The 15,685-nt window shown below is 36.1% G+C and overlaps 1 protein-coding gene across 3 annotated transcripts in view; it reads right to left on the bottom strand.

Annotated features, from left to right (window-relative positions):
- The window catches only part of DLG2 (discs large MAGUK scaffold protein 2), a 2,196,962-nt gene that overhangs the window by 1,864,757 nt on the left and 316,520 nt on the right, over window positions 1-15,685 (bottom strand). The gene's annotated exons all lie outside the window — the stretch shown is intronic.

The following is a 15,685-nucleotide window of genomic DNA, read 5'->3' as shown; positions in this document are numbered from 1 at the left end:
TGATTGCTCGAGGTTCTGGAACAAAAGAGGAGGATTCAATAGGTAAAGCACAGGGTGATGAAAGTGATCTGTGATAATACTGTACTGGTGAACTCCTAACATGAAGAATTTGTCAAAACCCATAGACCTTTACAGCACAAAGAGCAAACCTTACTGTAAGCAATTTTCAAAAAATTATTTAGTAGGTCAGGGAATTCCAAGATGAAATGCAGAATGTGACAAAAGAATCTAACCATATTACAACTGTAGGATGCTTTTGTATAGTTTCTTTGTGTTTGGTTTTACAGCCTCTACTCATTTTCAGGTCAGCACCTTTTTCTCCTACTGCCTTCGGTGAGGTTATTTCATACATTTGAAATGCAGTAAGGGAAACAGTGTGGCATACACTGGAACTCTCTGTTCTACCTTTACAACTTTTTCATAAGCATGAAAACTACTCTAAAATAAATACACTATTTTTAATTGTCTTTTTTAAAGACATTACACAGTCAGCCTTAGAAATATACCCAAATACCCCAAAATTGAATGCTTTCATAAATCTATCTTCAGGTTTATGATGTAAATGGGATTAAAAATTATATCACAAAGTTAAATGTCATAATCTTTTAGTATATGAAAAGTGTTTTTGAGGACATCTGCTCCTAACACTATGGCTAAGTACTCTGCAGATTAACTAAACACTGGATTAGATAGTATGCATGCTTTGAAGCATTACTGATGTTGTGGCAGATGGGGTAGTGGGGAAGGTCTACAAGACAAACCACACACACACACACACACACACACACACACACACACTCACCCTGCACTGAGATCAGATCAGCTAGGAGACTGAAGTAACAGTAGTGAATGGGAAAAAAGGATAGTATTGTTCAGAGGTAAGACACCAATGGCAGAACTGCTATCAGCATATTGAACCTTATATCAGTTAAAGAAATAAGGAAGCAAACCCTTGAGGCTTCTCATTGAGCAGAGATCCTCAGGGATGTTGAAGTATTCTATGTCAGTGGCTCCCATTGGCTACTGAGGACAGCAAAAAAAAAAATTTTCTAAAGACAATCTTAAGGCTGAGGACTCTCATAGATTAGGATCAAGAAATAAGCTCATAATCAAAGGTCACAAACAAAAAATGAAAATAAAAAAATTTAAAAATGGTATATCACTTTAGATGAAATTCTGCAGGAACAACTTTAGGTTTAAATGACAGGTTATTGTTGATTTTGGACATTTCTTATATAGGATATAGAAGAGCTATGTAAAAGTGTTAAAGAAACAGTCACAATTACAAAGATAAGCAAATAACAAGGATCTAGTATAAATAAACAGGCAGAATGAGGGAAGCAAATGTAACTTCTAAAAATTAGAAATATAACTATTCAGAGATAGATTAATAGATGGCTAAATAGATAGATTGATATAATATATAATAAATATAATAAAATGCTAATGGCAGAATCTATTATATGTGGTAGGTGCACAGGTATTCACTGTAATATTCTTGTAACTTGGTTATGTTTGAAAACATTTAGAATAAAATGATAGAAAAATATATAATTACTTAAAGTTAAAAATTCAATGGATAATGGATATAATAGCTCATTAGACAACAAAGAACAGAAAAATATACCTCAAAAAATTACCCAAAATGTAACACAAGAGAAAATAAGAAAGTAAATTCAATATATAGAGAGGATAAATAAGAAGGCATACTATTTTCTAATAGCTGTCTTCAGGGAGAAAATAGAATCAGTAGCAAATGATATCTAACACAATAATCAATATAGAATTTTTAGAACCTATGAAAATATGAATGCACAGATCCTGGAAGTAACAGTGATTTTCAATTAGTATGCCACAAGAATTTTCAAAACATGCAATACCTGACTATTTAGTCAGGAACACTGACCTGTTTTCTCTTAGATAGTCAAATAAACACAATGACAACAGCCAACACAACAATAGCCATCCAGTGTGAATGAATCAAAATTATACCTATTTTTTATTAGATAGGCAATATTTTTGGTGTGATGTAGAATTTTAGTAATTAGTTTATGGTGCCATGAGATCAAAAAGGTTGAAAATTGATGACTTAAACTAAAGATAATCAATAAAACCTATGCCTTGGACTAGGCATATGATAAAGTTGCAGAATATCAAAGACAAAGCAAAGATCTTAAAAGCAGTAGAAGAGGAAAAAAGAAGTCATATTTCTCAATAATGAAAGCCAAACAACAGTAAAATAATAACCTCAAATTTTTGAGACACTATATTTACATAGGTTTGTGTTCCTTTGAAAACCATATATCTGATTAAAAAAATAAAAGGAAAAAAACTTGTGTCCAGCGCATATAAAGAACTCTCAAAATGCAACAGGTAACCAAATATCCAATAGAAAAATTAGTAAAAGAATTGAACAGGCATCTCATTAAGAAAATAATAGATGGCAAATAAAGACACAAAAAGAGATTCAACATCATTACTTATTAAGGAAATGAAAATTTAAAACCACAAAGAGATATCACTACACATTTATTAGGACGGCTAAAATTAAAAAGACCAATATTACCACACACTCACAGAAATGCAAAGGAACTGTAACTCTCATATACTGATGATGAAAGTGGAAAATGGTACAGCCACTTTGAAGAACAGTCTGGAGGTTTCTCAAAAAGTTAAACATATGGCTACTATATGATCCAGCCATTCTTGTTTTAGGTATATGTCTCAGAGAAAAAGAAATATATATGTCCATATCAAAAGCCAAATTTGGAAGCAACCCAAATGTTAAACAATGAATAAACAAATAGTGGTACATACACACAATAGAATATTACTCAGTAATAAAAAGGAATTACTGATACAAACAACATCAGAATAATTATGTCAAGTAAAAGAAGTCAAGCAAAAATGAGTGTAACTTGTATAATTATAGTTATATAAAATTCTAGAAAACGCAATCTATATTGACTGGAAACAATTCAGTGGTTGCCTAAAAATGAGTGGGGGGAGGATGCAAACTAATCTAGTTCCAGATTTGATAGTGATTTCAGAAATATTTATTTTGTTATTATGCTATAGATATACATAAATTTCACATATTCTTTTATATGTATTAAAAATTACTCTTTTAAAATAATAATGAAAAACTGTTTCATAAATATACTGCTCACAAAAATTAGGGGATATTTCAAAACTAATATGAAGCGATAAAATACCTCCTAATTTTTGTGAGCAGTATATTAAGATTTATTCTAATTTTTTATTAATTTTAATTCATTGTGTTAACATGGATTCAAGTGTTTATTTTTAAAAGTTACAAAAACTCAAATTTTATGCCCCTTTATTCTGCCTCTAGTAATAAGTAGCTATGGAGTCATGTTTGGAAAATGTGTAAGGGATGTGAGAGCAATCTGGCTGCGACATCTGTCACCCTACTGATCGCCAGGGTTGATCTGGCTTATCTGGCTGGCTAGGCGGTGTCTGTTTCCTCCCTCACCGCTCCTCCCAAAGCTGCAGGCTTGGTCCAAGAGGACAAGTTTCTCCTAAAGAGGAGAGGATCATTCTTCAGTCAAGGGTATACGAGTAGCTGTGCTCCCCTGCTAGAATCTCCAAACAAGCTCTCAAGGAAAATGAGTAAGAACAGAGGGTAAAAGCCATACAGATATAAATCCTTCCCAGGTATTTTTAATATTGTATGAGTTGGTAGAATATTAAGATGACAAAAGTCAGAGGAATAAGAAATAAAAAAAGTAAAATAAAAAATATATATTTACATTATCTGGTCTCAAGTATTAATTGAAGATAAGAGAATAATGATGACCCTGGCCCGGTGGCCCAGTGGATAATGTGTGGTGGAGGCACAATGTCGTAGGTTCTATCCCCAGTCAGGGCACATACGAGAAGCAATCAATGAGGACACAATTAAATGGAAAAACTAAAGTGGAACAGTGAGTTGATGTTTCTCTCTCTCTCTCTCTCTCTCTCTTCCTTCCCCTCTATCAATGAAAAAAAATTTTTTTAAAGAATGGCTTGTTATAAGTAAAACATTTTTGCACATAGTCAAATTTCAAGATTTCTTTGCATCAGTTTTAAGAATGTAAACAGTTTCATAAGCAGCATTTGCAAATTGCCATTTTCTTTTAAATATTAGGTATATAAATTATCCAGAAGTAGGAGCATATTTATTACACTCACTTTAAGGATTCATACCAAGTTATACTTTGAAGCATAATGAATAGCAACGACTTGCTCACATTTTTAAAAATGTTCTAGACAGTATTTTAATATTAAGTTTGAAAATCTTTATTAACTTATAATCCCCAAACCTGATGAAGTACTCAGTCTATTTAATTCCTTTGTCTACTTATTCTCCCTGCCTAAGCAACTACTGGAGAGGAAGAAGGTAATCTTAATTAAGTCAAAGATTGCTTCAATTTGAAGATAATTCTTTGACCAATATTAAGTTTTACTTCTGGTTAGTCAGGATTATTTTCAACGCCTGACATATATCTGTTTCTTTCTTTTCAAGCACCTCTTTTTGACACCCTCTCATATCCCCACCAGCACTAAAATCTTCACTCTCTGCCTGTTCCCACCGCGGGAGTCCGGGCCCTCACCGGCTCCGGGGCACACTGCTCCCTACGCCCAGATGCCATTTCCCACACATAGAACAGAAATCCTACTTTCCCTTCAATGCCCGGTCCCAGCACTGTGCCTTTGTAAAAAGAATATTTGGAGTAACAGATATAAATATGAAATGCCATCAGCATTGAAAGTATTCTTACCAAAACTGAGTTCGGTTGAGTAGGACATGTGTGAGAGTCGGAACACCCACGCAGCTACCGTCAAAAAAGAAAGAAACGCTTGTGTGGGGAGTGACGGGGGCAGATGGGCAGCGCGGCTCCCTTCCTCCCATGCCCACAGTCTTGCTCAGATCTATTTAAGAGTTAGTTCTTGTTCTGCTTTATATTAGAAGTTGTTCACCTACCTATCCTCAATTCAATATTTCAATTCAGTAAGTAATTTTTAAGTACCAGGCAAGAGCCTTACGAATAAAGGCGATGTCCTAGTTTTCCATGTGTTTTCTACTATCTGGCACAATTTTTTACATTTAGTAAGCACAACAAACACTTGCTAATTTTAGTTTATTTGCATTCTCTATTTAATGCTCCAACAGAAGAAAGATTGTTAAATAAAGTCAACTGTCTTCACACTCAGGATGGCAGAAAGCCTGCACATTATTTGGATTATGTTTTATGAGACTTGACTACTTGTTTTAATCACAGCTGCTGGCACTTTTTATCTTGCACCTTCCTCCCTCAAATGAAAAAGTTGCTACTTCTGATGATATATTCAAAATAAATTTCTTAAATGTTTAAAGCCCACTTCGACCTCACAATTGTTTTTCTGAAATGGTTTATAAATTCTGTCAAATTTACAGATGAGTACTTCTCAAACTCTGATGCATATGTGACTCCGAATCACCTGGGGATCTTGTTTAAGTGCAAATTATATATAACTGAAGTCAGGGGTGGGACCTGAGTCTGCCTTTCTCACAAGCTCCTGGGTGATGTCAGTGGCTTCTGATACACCAGCAACCCTGGACCTACAAAATAACACCTCTGAAGACAGAACCTAAGGCTATATCCTCTCATTTAAAATATCTTTTGCTGAATTATTACAGCCCTCTTCATCTTCAAAGTAAGGGGTAGGGTAAAAAAAAATGCCAATAAGAGAAGCAAATTTGCAAGAGAAGAACTCTGCCCATTGACTTAAAAATAATATTAACTACAATAGTATTGGCTAAAATAATTCAGATTAAATTAGCTAGAAACTCAATTAAAAGGAACTATATTTCAGTACTCTGCCTTTAGGGCACATTGAAACAACAACAAAATATCAGCTCCTAGGTGATGGCTAAGATGGTCCATCTTCAGCCCAGTCTCTCTCTTTTGCTGTAACATCCATTTCACAAAGATAAGATCTGGCCTTCATCATGACGATCCTGGCACAGCCAGTTCTTCCATTGTCAAACAGCATGAAAAAGGGAATCCATAATAACTAGGATTGTCTTTTTAAGCACAACCTTAAAACCTTATGTATTCAAAATACTTCAACTTCTTCCAAGCAAAGACAACCTGACATGACATAATTATTTTAATGATGGTGCTATTTTCTCAAAAGACGCTGAGAGTACCTCTTAGAGATGTGCCTTTAAACAGCTGAGAAATTTATTTTGAAGATCCTCAGAAGCAGTGACTTTCTTTCATTTGATAAAAGATTTTATTTTTTATTTTTGACAGAGACAGAGAGAGAGTCAGACAGAGGGCACAGATAGGGACAGACAGACAGGAAGGGAGAGAGATAAGAAGCATCAACTAACTCTTCATTGCAGCTCCTTAGTTGTTCAGTGATTGCTTTTTCATATGTGCCTTGACCAGGGGGCTACAACAGAGCAAGTGACCTCTTGCTCAAGCCAGTGACCTTGGGCTATAAGCCAGTGACCTTGGGCTGCAAGCCAGCAACCTTGAGCTCAAGCCAGTGACCATGAGATCATGTCTATGATCCCACACTCATGCCAGTGACCCCTTGCTCAAGCTGGTGAGTCTCAGCTCAAGCCGGATGAGCCTGCACTCAAGCCAGCAACCTTGGGGTTTCAAATCTTGGTCCTCTGCATCCCAGTCTGACACTCCATCCACTGTGCCACCACCTGGTCAGGCTGATTTTTTTTTTTTAAAGTCTAAAATTCATCGGACAAATGGTGAGTGATGGAGAAATGGATATCCTTTTGCATGACTTAAATTAAAAAAATGACTCAATAAAAAAAAAGACTCAAATCATGAAAGATTTTTCTTGTATGACTCACAAATTGATGTGCAATTATCTACTTAACAACAGTAAAACAAAAAAGTAACAAGAATGCTGAATGATTAACATATTTATATATAGTTTCTGACCAATGCGCTCACAGGCTGGAATAGAAGTGACTGGGAAAGTCCCTTTTCACTTCCTCCATGCCCGCCTTCATGTTTCTCTGGGTAGTTTGATGGAGAGTCACTCTCCCTCTGAAAACCAGAATCTTCTTTGGAGCTTGTTATTGTTGGTACATTTGTGTGTGGGGGGGGGCACATAAGGCTATAACTCACCAAAGCTGTTTAATCTCAAGAATTCACTGAAATCAGCTGAATTTTTGCCATACAGCCTCAATAAAGAGATGGTACTCTCTGCAAGTGATCTTCTTATAGAACACATCCCTTATGCTTCTTCTAGCATCCCTATTCACTGTAAAGTTTCTCATAACACATACCTGATTATAAATTCTCCTGAACAGTATAACAGTTTTCCTGCAATATTTAAAACTGTTACAAAGTGCAGTTTTTGTGTTCCATTAACCTTTCCTGAACACCTGGTTTTGTTTGGGGAGCCAGATAAATGCTCATGCCCAATTTCCTTACATTGCATCAAAGTTTTATATTTTATTTTCTGCAAAGCAAAAAAAAACATCATCACCCTGGTCCATTTGAGTCCAAGACTACAAGACACTGAAGCACAGAAACAGAATCCCCGATAAAGACATTATCCTAATGTTATACTTCCAGCCAGACAAGTTTCTTTAAGGATACTACCTGGGACTAGAAAAATGAAGTTGACTATGACAAATGCACTACAGTTCAATGTGGATGAAAAGAAAATATAAATTAAATTTCACAGCCAAGAATAGAGAGTGAAAGCAAGATTATGGTAGGTACAAATCAAGTACTAAATTAGAGAACAAAAGAGGCTAACTAACCCAAAGCAGAAATGAGTGCAAAACCCAGAGTCCAAGGACTAGTATCTGGTCAAACCTAATAGATATTGAAAAGGGAAGACCCCAAAATGAGGAAATACTTGTTTACAACAGCTTCACGCAAATTTTCATAACGTTCTTATATGACTGGGCTTCCTATATGTCAGGATAAAGCACAAAGTAGAAGAAAGAAAAGGAGGAAGGAAGGAAAGAAGGGATTAGGGTGGAAATCTTGGTTTCAAAACTCTTCCCTCGGCCCTGGCCGGATGGCTCAGTGGTAGAGCATCGGCCTGGCATGCAGGAGTCCCAGGTTCGATTTCTGGCCAGGGCAAACAGAAGAAGCGCCCATCTGCTTCTCCACCCCTCCCCCTCTCTTTCCTTTCTGTCTCTCTCTTCCCCTCCCACAGCCAAGGCTCCATTGGAGCAAAGTTGGCCCAGGCACTAAGGATGGTTCCATGGCTTCCATCTCAGGTGCTAGAATGGCTCTGGTTGCAACAGAGCAACACCCCAGATGGGCGGAGCATCACACCCTGGTGGGCATGCCAGGTGGATCCCAGTCAGGTGCATGTGGGAGTCTGTCTGACTGCCTCCCCGTTTCCAACTTCAGAAAAATACAAAAAAAAAAAAAAAAACCCCACCCCAAAACCAAACAAAAAAACCTTTTTCCTCTAGTAAAAGTAATCAGGGTGTTTTGGAGAGAGGCTCACTTCAGGGCTACAACATGGGAATTATAAAATGAACCTAGAACCTCCTGTTGCACCAGAAATTAAGAAGTACTGAAAACACACAGGACCAATCCGGAAAGCCAGCTTGAAGGGGCTCCTACTGACTAAATCTAGAACAAGTTGAGTATTAAAACAAATTAATAATTGTGATAAGTAATAACCTAGTAAATAAAATAAGAATCCATGAGTCCATCCTGACATAAATAAATGAGTGATTAAATGGAGGAAAAGGAAAAGTTCTTCCTGAAAGCAGAACACTAGTTAATAAATATAGAAGATATTATGAAATTATAAAATAACCAGTGGATGTTTCAAGTAGTGGGGAAAATTTCACAAGAAACAAAATGTTACATAGTCTCATGATATCTCCCCCAAATTCGAACAAACTCTCAGTAGAAGCCTCCTGTTATCATGCACCACAATGAAAACAGTGCCATTTCTGTGATATTGCCTCAAAAAAAATGCTTATGTTGCATCTAATCATGTGCAAGCATAAGAGAAAACTAAATTGCAGGACATTCTACAAAATACCTGACCTGTAATCTTTACAAATGTCAACATCAAGGAAAGAAAGGCTGATGAAGTACTACAGATTAAAGGGAACTTAAGAGGCATGACAATTAAATGTAATGTGTGATCCTGGGTAGATCCTGGACTGGGGAAATATATCAATAAAAGACAATTTGGAGACAACTGCTGAAATTGACCAAGGACTATGCATTAGATAATAGTATTGTATTGATATTAAATTTCCTGATTTTGTTAACTACCTTATTTATATTGAAAATATTCTTGTTTTTAGCAAATATACATTGAAGTATTTAATGATAAAGGGACCTGATGCCCCCAACTCACTCTCAAATGGTTAATTAATAATAAGTACATAGCCTGACCTGTGGTGGCGCAGTGGATAAAGCGTCAACCTGGAATGCTGAGGTTGCCGGTTCAAAACCCTGGGCTTAACCAGTCAAGGCACATATGGGAGTTGATGCTTCCTGCTCCCCCATATCTATCTATCTATCTATCTATCTATCTATCTATCTATCTATCTATCTATCTCTAGCTCCTCTTTAAAATGAATAAATAAATTATTTAAAAATAATAAGTTCATATCTGTATAGATGTATCGTATATGTGTGTGAATAGAGAGAGAAACACACACATGTATAGAAAATGATAAGTAAAATAAGGCAAAATGTAAATAAGTGCTGAGTCTGGGTTAATAAATACATAGGAGCTCCTTCTCCTATTCTAGCAACTTTTCCATAGGTTTGAAATTATATCAAAGTAGAAAGTTTTAAAAACCAGTAAGGTAACTAGGAGATATAAAGGGTAAGCATGAAATTGAGAAATATTCAGTAACACTGGTTACAAAACAAAATACCTAGAGGAAAAAGATTCAAAGAGAAATAAAGTACAAAGTGCAGTGTGTGATGGAAGAAGTAGGTCCGCAGAACGTAAGTGAAGTTGTGTAAGAATCAAGTTTAAGCACAAGCCTTGAAGGCAGACAGGGAGACGGCCTTGGCTCTGCTACTTCCTTACTAAATTTATGACCTTGGGCAAGTTACATAACTTCTCTAAGACTAAATTTCTTTGCTTAAAAAATGTCATATATATATGTGTGTGTGTGTGTGTGTGTGTGTGTGTGTACTTCAAACAGTCAAACAGTTACATAAAATATAATAAATGCTAGCTATTAGTATTTTGATTAATGCATCATCTTTGAACAATGATGTGTCCACTGGAGGTCTCATGAAATGGAAACTGGAACACAAATTATACTTAACTGGGAGTCATTTCTTCCAGCATAGTCAGGAGCAGACACTGGAAGCGATAATAAGAGATAAAGAGGCAGAAAACTGTCATATACAAGTTTTAAAAAGTAGCTAATTAAAACAGAAATTTTAATAGAAGTACAGTAAAATATGCCCAAGGTAACACAGTATTTCTTTTCCTCAGAAAAAAAGAAATACAACCCCTGGCCTGACCTGTGGTGGCGCAGTGGATAAAGCGTCGACCTGGAAATGCTGAGGTCACCGGTTCGAAACCCTGGGCTTGCCTGGTCAAGGCACATATGGGAGTTGATGCTTCCAGCTCCTCCCCCCTTCTCTCTCTCTGTCTCTCCTCTCTTTCTCTCCCCCTCTCCTCTCTAAAATGAATAAATAAAAAAAAAAAATTAAAAAAAATACAACCCCTAAAACAAATTTTAATTTAAAATATCTCTGATGAGTGTGATACTTCAAGTTGCTCAAACGGCAGGCACTAAATAAACTTAAGATATTGTTAATGCAAATCAGTTACCTTTTATCAGTGCTTAATTCCCAAACCACCACTAAGTGTGTCTTACTCTATATCTAGGAAATAATTAACCTTCTAGTTCACATCAGTCATCCAAGATACAGAAATGGTATAAATCCTTTCTATCTTACAAAGATTTATTATGTAAACTCTACAAAGCTTGGAAAAATAAATAACCAGAAGTAATCTTGTATGATCCTAGTTTTAAATTTCATGTTTCCTGCAGGCCTCCTCACCTGCCAAAAATAATTCAAATATCTTTTATTGATACTTCTCATTGAGGAAAGAAATTAGCATTTATCATTTATCCACCATATATTAGATAGTCATACTTTGAAAACATCATTCATTTCATGTAATCCTTACAACCATATTATGAGGCATTACCATTGTACCTGTTTTGGATATGGAGAAAACTGAGATCTGCTCAATATCACCAGGCTATGCAGTGACTAGGGCTAGGACTGGAATCTGCATTTGACACAAAAGCCTGCACTCTTTTTTCTACAACATGCTGCAGTAATGCATCTCGTGGAACATTAGGGGTTAACTGAATGATATCAATGCTAAAACAAGCATATCTCATTGTAAATGCATGGCTAGAATATTATTTAGGAAATTTTTTAGATCACCAGATGGAAAGAAAATCAAACCTAAGAAACCCTTTCAAAATCTTTCCAAGGCCTGTTACCAAGAATACTTTAATCTCAACTGCACAGTGCTTAGCAGAAGCTATTTCATTTCTCTCTCCATCAGCAAAATCTCAAACAGAATGAGAGTTTGGGCTCCAGGGACCATATCTTCCTAGCTGATGAATGCCAAGGGGAGATAAGTATGCTTCTGTATAGAGGTAGCAACAGACTCTCAGCATAGCAATTCATGGAAACAATCAAATGTAAATAGAGGTTACTACAACAGCTTCTCTGGTTTGCTGTACTCGTGCCATGAACACAAGGTATTCAATATATATATATTAGACAGGCCACTATATTGAAAACAATATTTTTTTCCTGTGGAATGAGAAGATAATTAAGATAATTTTCTTTAGCAGAAAATAAGATGATAAGTAAAAAGGATGGTAAGATAGGTATTAAATTAAAAACCAGACAGCCCGGGACATAAGAAGTAAGAAAAGAAAAAGATGGCAAGATAAGAAATAAAAAACCAGACTGTGGGGGAACCTTTACTGTCAGGCACATAAGTATAGATTTATTTAATATTCTGTTTAATAGTGATTTTATGCAATTTTATGATCAACCCAATTAAGCAACTCAGATGAGGCCAGAATAGCATTAGGCCTACAGGGAGAAGTTATTCATAGAGACATGTTAAATAGGAAAATAAAGTTTTGTGTCTAATATTTAAAAAAGATGATGTACCTCTATCTCAAATCTGGTATAGAGAGATTCTCATTACAATTTGCCAAAACAGTCTTCTTTGTTTATTTTTCACTTTGTTTCACTTTGTTCTTTACTTTTTCCTTATTTTGGACATATAGTTCTGAATCATAACACAAGACTATATAGATCAGTGGTCCCCAACCCCCAGGCCGTGGACCGGTACTGGTCCATGGGCCATTTGGTACCGGTCCGCAGAGAAAGAATAAATAACTTACATTATTTCCATTTTATTTATATTTAAGTCTGAATGATGTTTTATTTTTTTAAATGACCAGATTCCCTCTGTTACATCCATCTAAAACTCACTCTTGACGCTTGTCTTGGTCACGTGATACGTTGCCACTAAAATTATACCCATAAACTAGCAAAATGAGTGAAAAATAAAATTCCATCAAAAGTTTTTTTGTGAAGTGGAAAAGGGCCAGTGAGGAGACAGAAGAAGAACCTATGACCTCGAAGAAAAAAAAGGCTTCATTTAACAGACAATACCAGGAGTCCTACTTGAAGTATGGATTTATCACAACTGGTGATTCTCATGCACCAAGGCTGCTCTGCATAATATGTGGCGACCAGCTAAGTAATGAGGCAATGAAGCCTTCAAAACTGCTTCACCACTTGGAGACCAAGCACCCTACTTTAAAAGACAAGCCTTCTGAGTATTTCGAAAGAAAAAAGCATGAACAAGAAGGACAGAAACAATTACTGGTGGCCACTACATCAATAAATGTGAGTGCACTGAGAGCATCATACTTGGTGGCTAATCGCATTGCTAAGGCTAATAAGCCATTCACCATTGGTGAAGAATTGATCCTTCCAGCCACTAAAGACATTTGTTGTGAACTTCTAGGAGAGGCTGAGGTTAAAAAGATAGCACAGATGCCTCTTTCGGCTACCACCATCACACGGCGCATTGAGGAAATAGCAGAGGACATTGAATCACAATTGTTAGAAAGGATTAATAAATCACCGTGGTACGCTCTCCAGGTTGACAAATCTACAGATATTGACAACAAGGCAATGCTACTTGTTTACGTGCGTTATCTTTATCAAGAGGATGTGCATGAGGATATGTTATGTGCACTATCATTGCCATCCAAAACCACATCCACAGAACTATTTAAATCACTGGATGACTATATATCAGGAAAACTTAAATAGTCTTTTTGTGTCAGCATACACACAGATGGAGCTGCTGCCATGACCGGAAGGATGTCTGGTTTAACTACTTGGATTAAGGAGGTTGCACCTGAATGCGAGTCTACGCATTGTGTCATTCATAGGGAAATGCTGGCTAGCCAAAATATACCACTGGAACTTAACAGCGTATTGAATGATGTTGTTAAAGTTATTAACCACATCAAAGCACACACCCTTCACTCGCGCCTGTTCAAGCAGCTTTGTGAGGAAATGAACACAGAGCACAAACACTTTCTCTTATACACAGAAATAAGATAGTTATCCTGAGGGAGGTCCCTGGCCAGAGCATTTGAATTACGAGAGCCGCTGCAGAGATTTCTCTCAGAAAAAAAGTCACCACTAGCAGCACATTTCAGTGACGAGGAATAGGTCTCAAAACTCTCTTACTTGTGCAACATATTTAACCTCCTCAATGAACTCAATCAGTCACTTCAGGGGAAAATGACAACTGTCTTCAAGTTGGCAGATAAAGTAGCTGCATTTAAAGACAAACTGGATGACACATGAATGGGTATATTTGACATGTTTCAAACATTCATGGGAATTTTGGAAGAGACTGAGCCCAAGCCTTCATTGTCCCAGCTGGTGCACGATCACCTGTATTTGCTTTTAAAAGAGTTTGAACGCTACTTCCCAACCACAAAAGACCCACAAATTGCCAAGGAATGGATCTGCGATCCATTTATCAACAAACCAGGTGAATCCCGCGTGTCTATGCAAAAAGAGGATCAACTACTGGAGTTCGCAAATGACAGCGGCCTTAAAAATATGTTCGCGACTACAACTCTGCCGGTGTTCTGGATTAAAGTCATGGCAGAATACCCTGAGATCGCCACAAAAGCACGAAAAACCCTGTTGCCATTTCCCACATCCTATTTGTGTGAAGTGGGATTTTCTGCAGCGACAGCAACCAAAACAAAATTACGGAATGGACTGGACATAAGCAACACACTTCGGGCGTCATTGTTTCCCACTACCCCAAGATGGGACCGTCTCCTTGCAGAGAAACAAGCTCAGGCTCCCACTGATTTAGTGTTATGGTTGTTGAGAGATAGGCTACTATCTCTCATTCTATATAAACATTATAATAAATAACCCTTAACTTACAATATTCATAACAATGGTGAGTTGTATTTTTCATGCACTTTATACTTGTTTTTGTGTTGTATCTTATTTTTAAGGAATGTTTAAACGTTACCATAGTGACTGGAAAGTGTTTTAAGGCAGAGAGGATGTAACTCATTTTATGTTGTTGGTGCGATGTTAAGAGGACACTTCTAATAAAGTTGCATATGAGTACACAGTGGATTTGTGTTTATTTTTATTGTCGTAGGTTCATGATTGGTAGCTAGCCTGAACCTATCATATTACATATTGATGTCAGACATGAAACGTTGTCAGAATAACAAATTTAAATACAGCCTAAATAATGAGGACATGCTCATTCCTCCTTTAACTTAGCCCAATAAATATCATAAATTCAACAATTATATTTAAAGATACCACAGTTTTTGCGCCGATCACATAATTTTATTTTGTGCATTTATTCGTCCCACCCTAAAGGCCAGTCCACGAAAATATTTTCTGACATTAAACCAGTCTGTGGCCCAAAAAAGGTTGGGGACCAATGATATAGATGGTTATTCAGAAATACCAAAAGCTTAGACTCTCTTCATGTGTAACATGAGGTGAAGGATATTTCTTTGGCAGATTAAACATCTAATGTCAACTAGCACTTGAGAAAAGTGTCACATCCCACTTCTCCAACAGGACTGATTTAATTGGCAGTCTGTAATCATTTCATTTGGAATCAGTCCAAGAAGTGACAGCTGATGGCTAATTTCAAAAAGAACATTGCCCTTCTGCATTGCTGTACCAATTTATCTGAAAGATCAATTTTAGATTGTAAAAATTATTAAAAATATACTACTTTAAAATTTATGATAAAATTTTATTATAATTATGGTATAATTTTCATTATATATAATTATATGAGTCTATATAAATGACAATTATAATTTATTATAGTGCATAAACTATATTAATTAACTAAAGTTAATTATCATATACATCATTATAGCACAGGTATAATCATATCTATTATAGTATATTAAGCTTATGATTTACTGTGCTAAGTAATCTTAAAGCATAATACTTAAATAAAATTATGGAAAAATAAAGTCTAGATCCATTGAACTTGTCACCTCTTTTTCTTCTCAACTTCCAAAATATCAACATGGTTTGCATAAGAGAAAATTATATGCCCAAATACCAAAACA

The sequence above is a fragment of the Saccopteryx bilineata genome, chromosome 1, assembly GCF_036850765.1.
Source record: "Saccopteryx bilineata isolate mSacBil1 chromosome 1, mSacBil1_pri_phased_curated, whole genome shotgun sequence".
Lineage (NCBI taxonomy): Eukaryota > Metazoa > Chordata > Mammalia > Chiroptera > Emballonuridae > Saccopteryx > Saccopteryx bilineata.
This window is presented reverse-complemented; position numbering and strand designations above follow the sequence as displayed.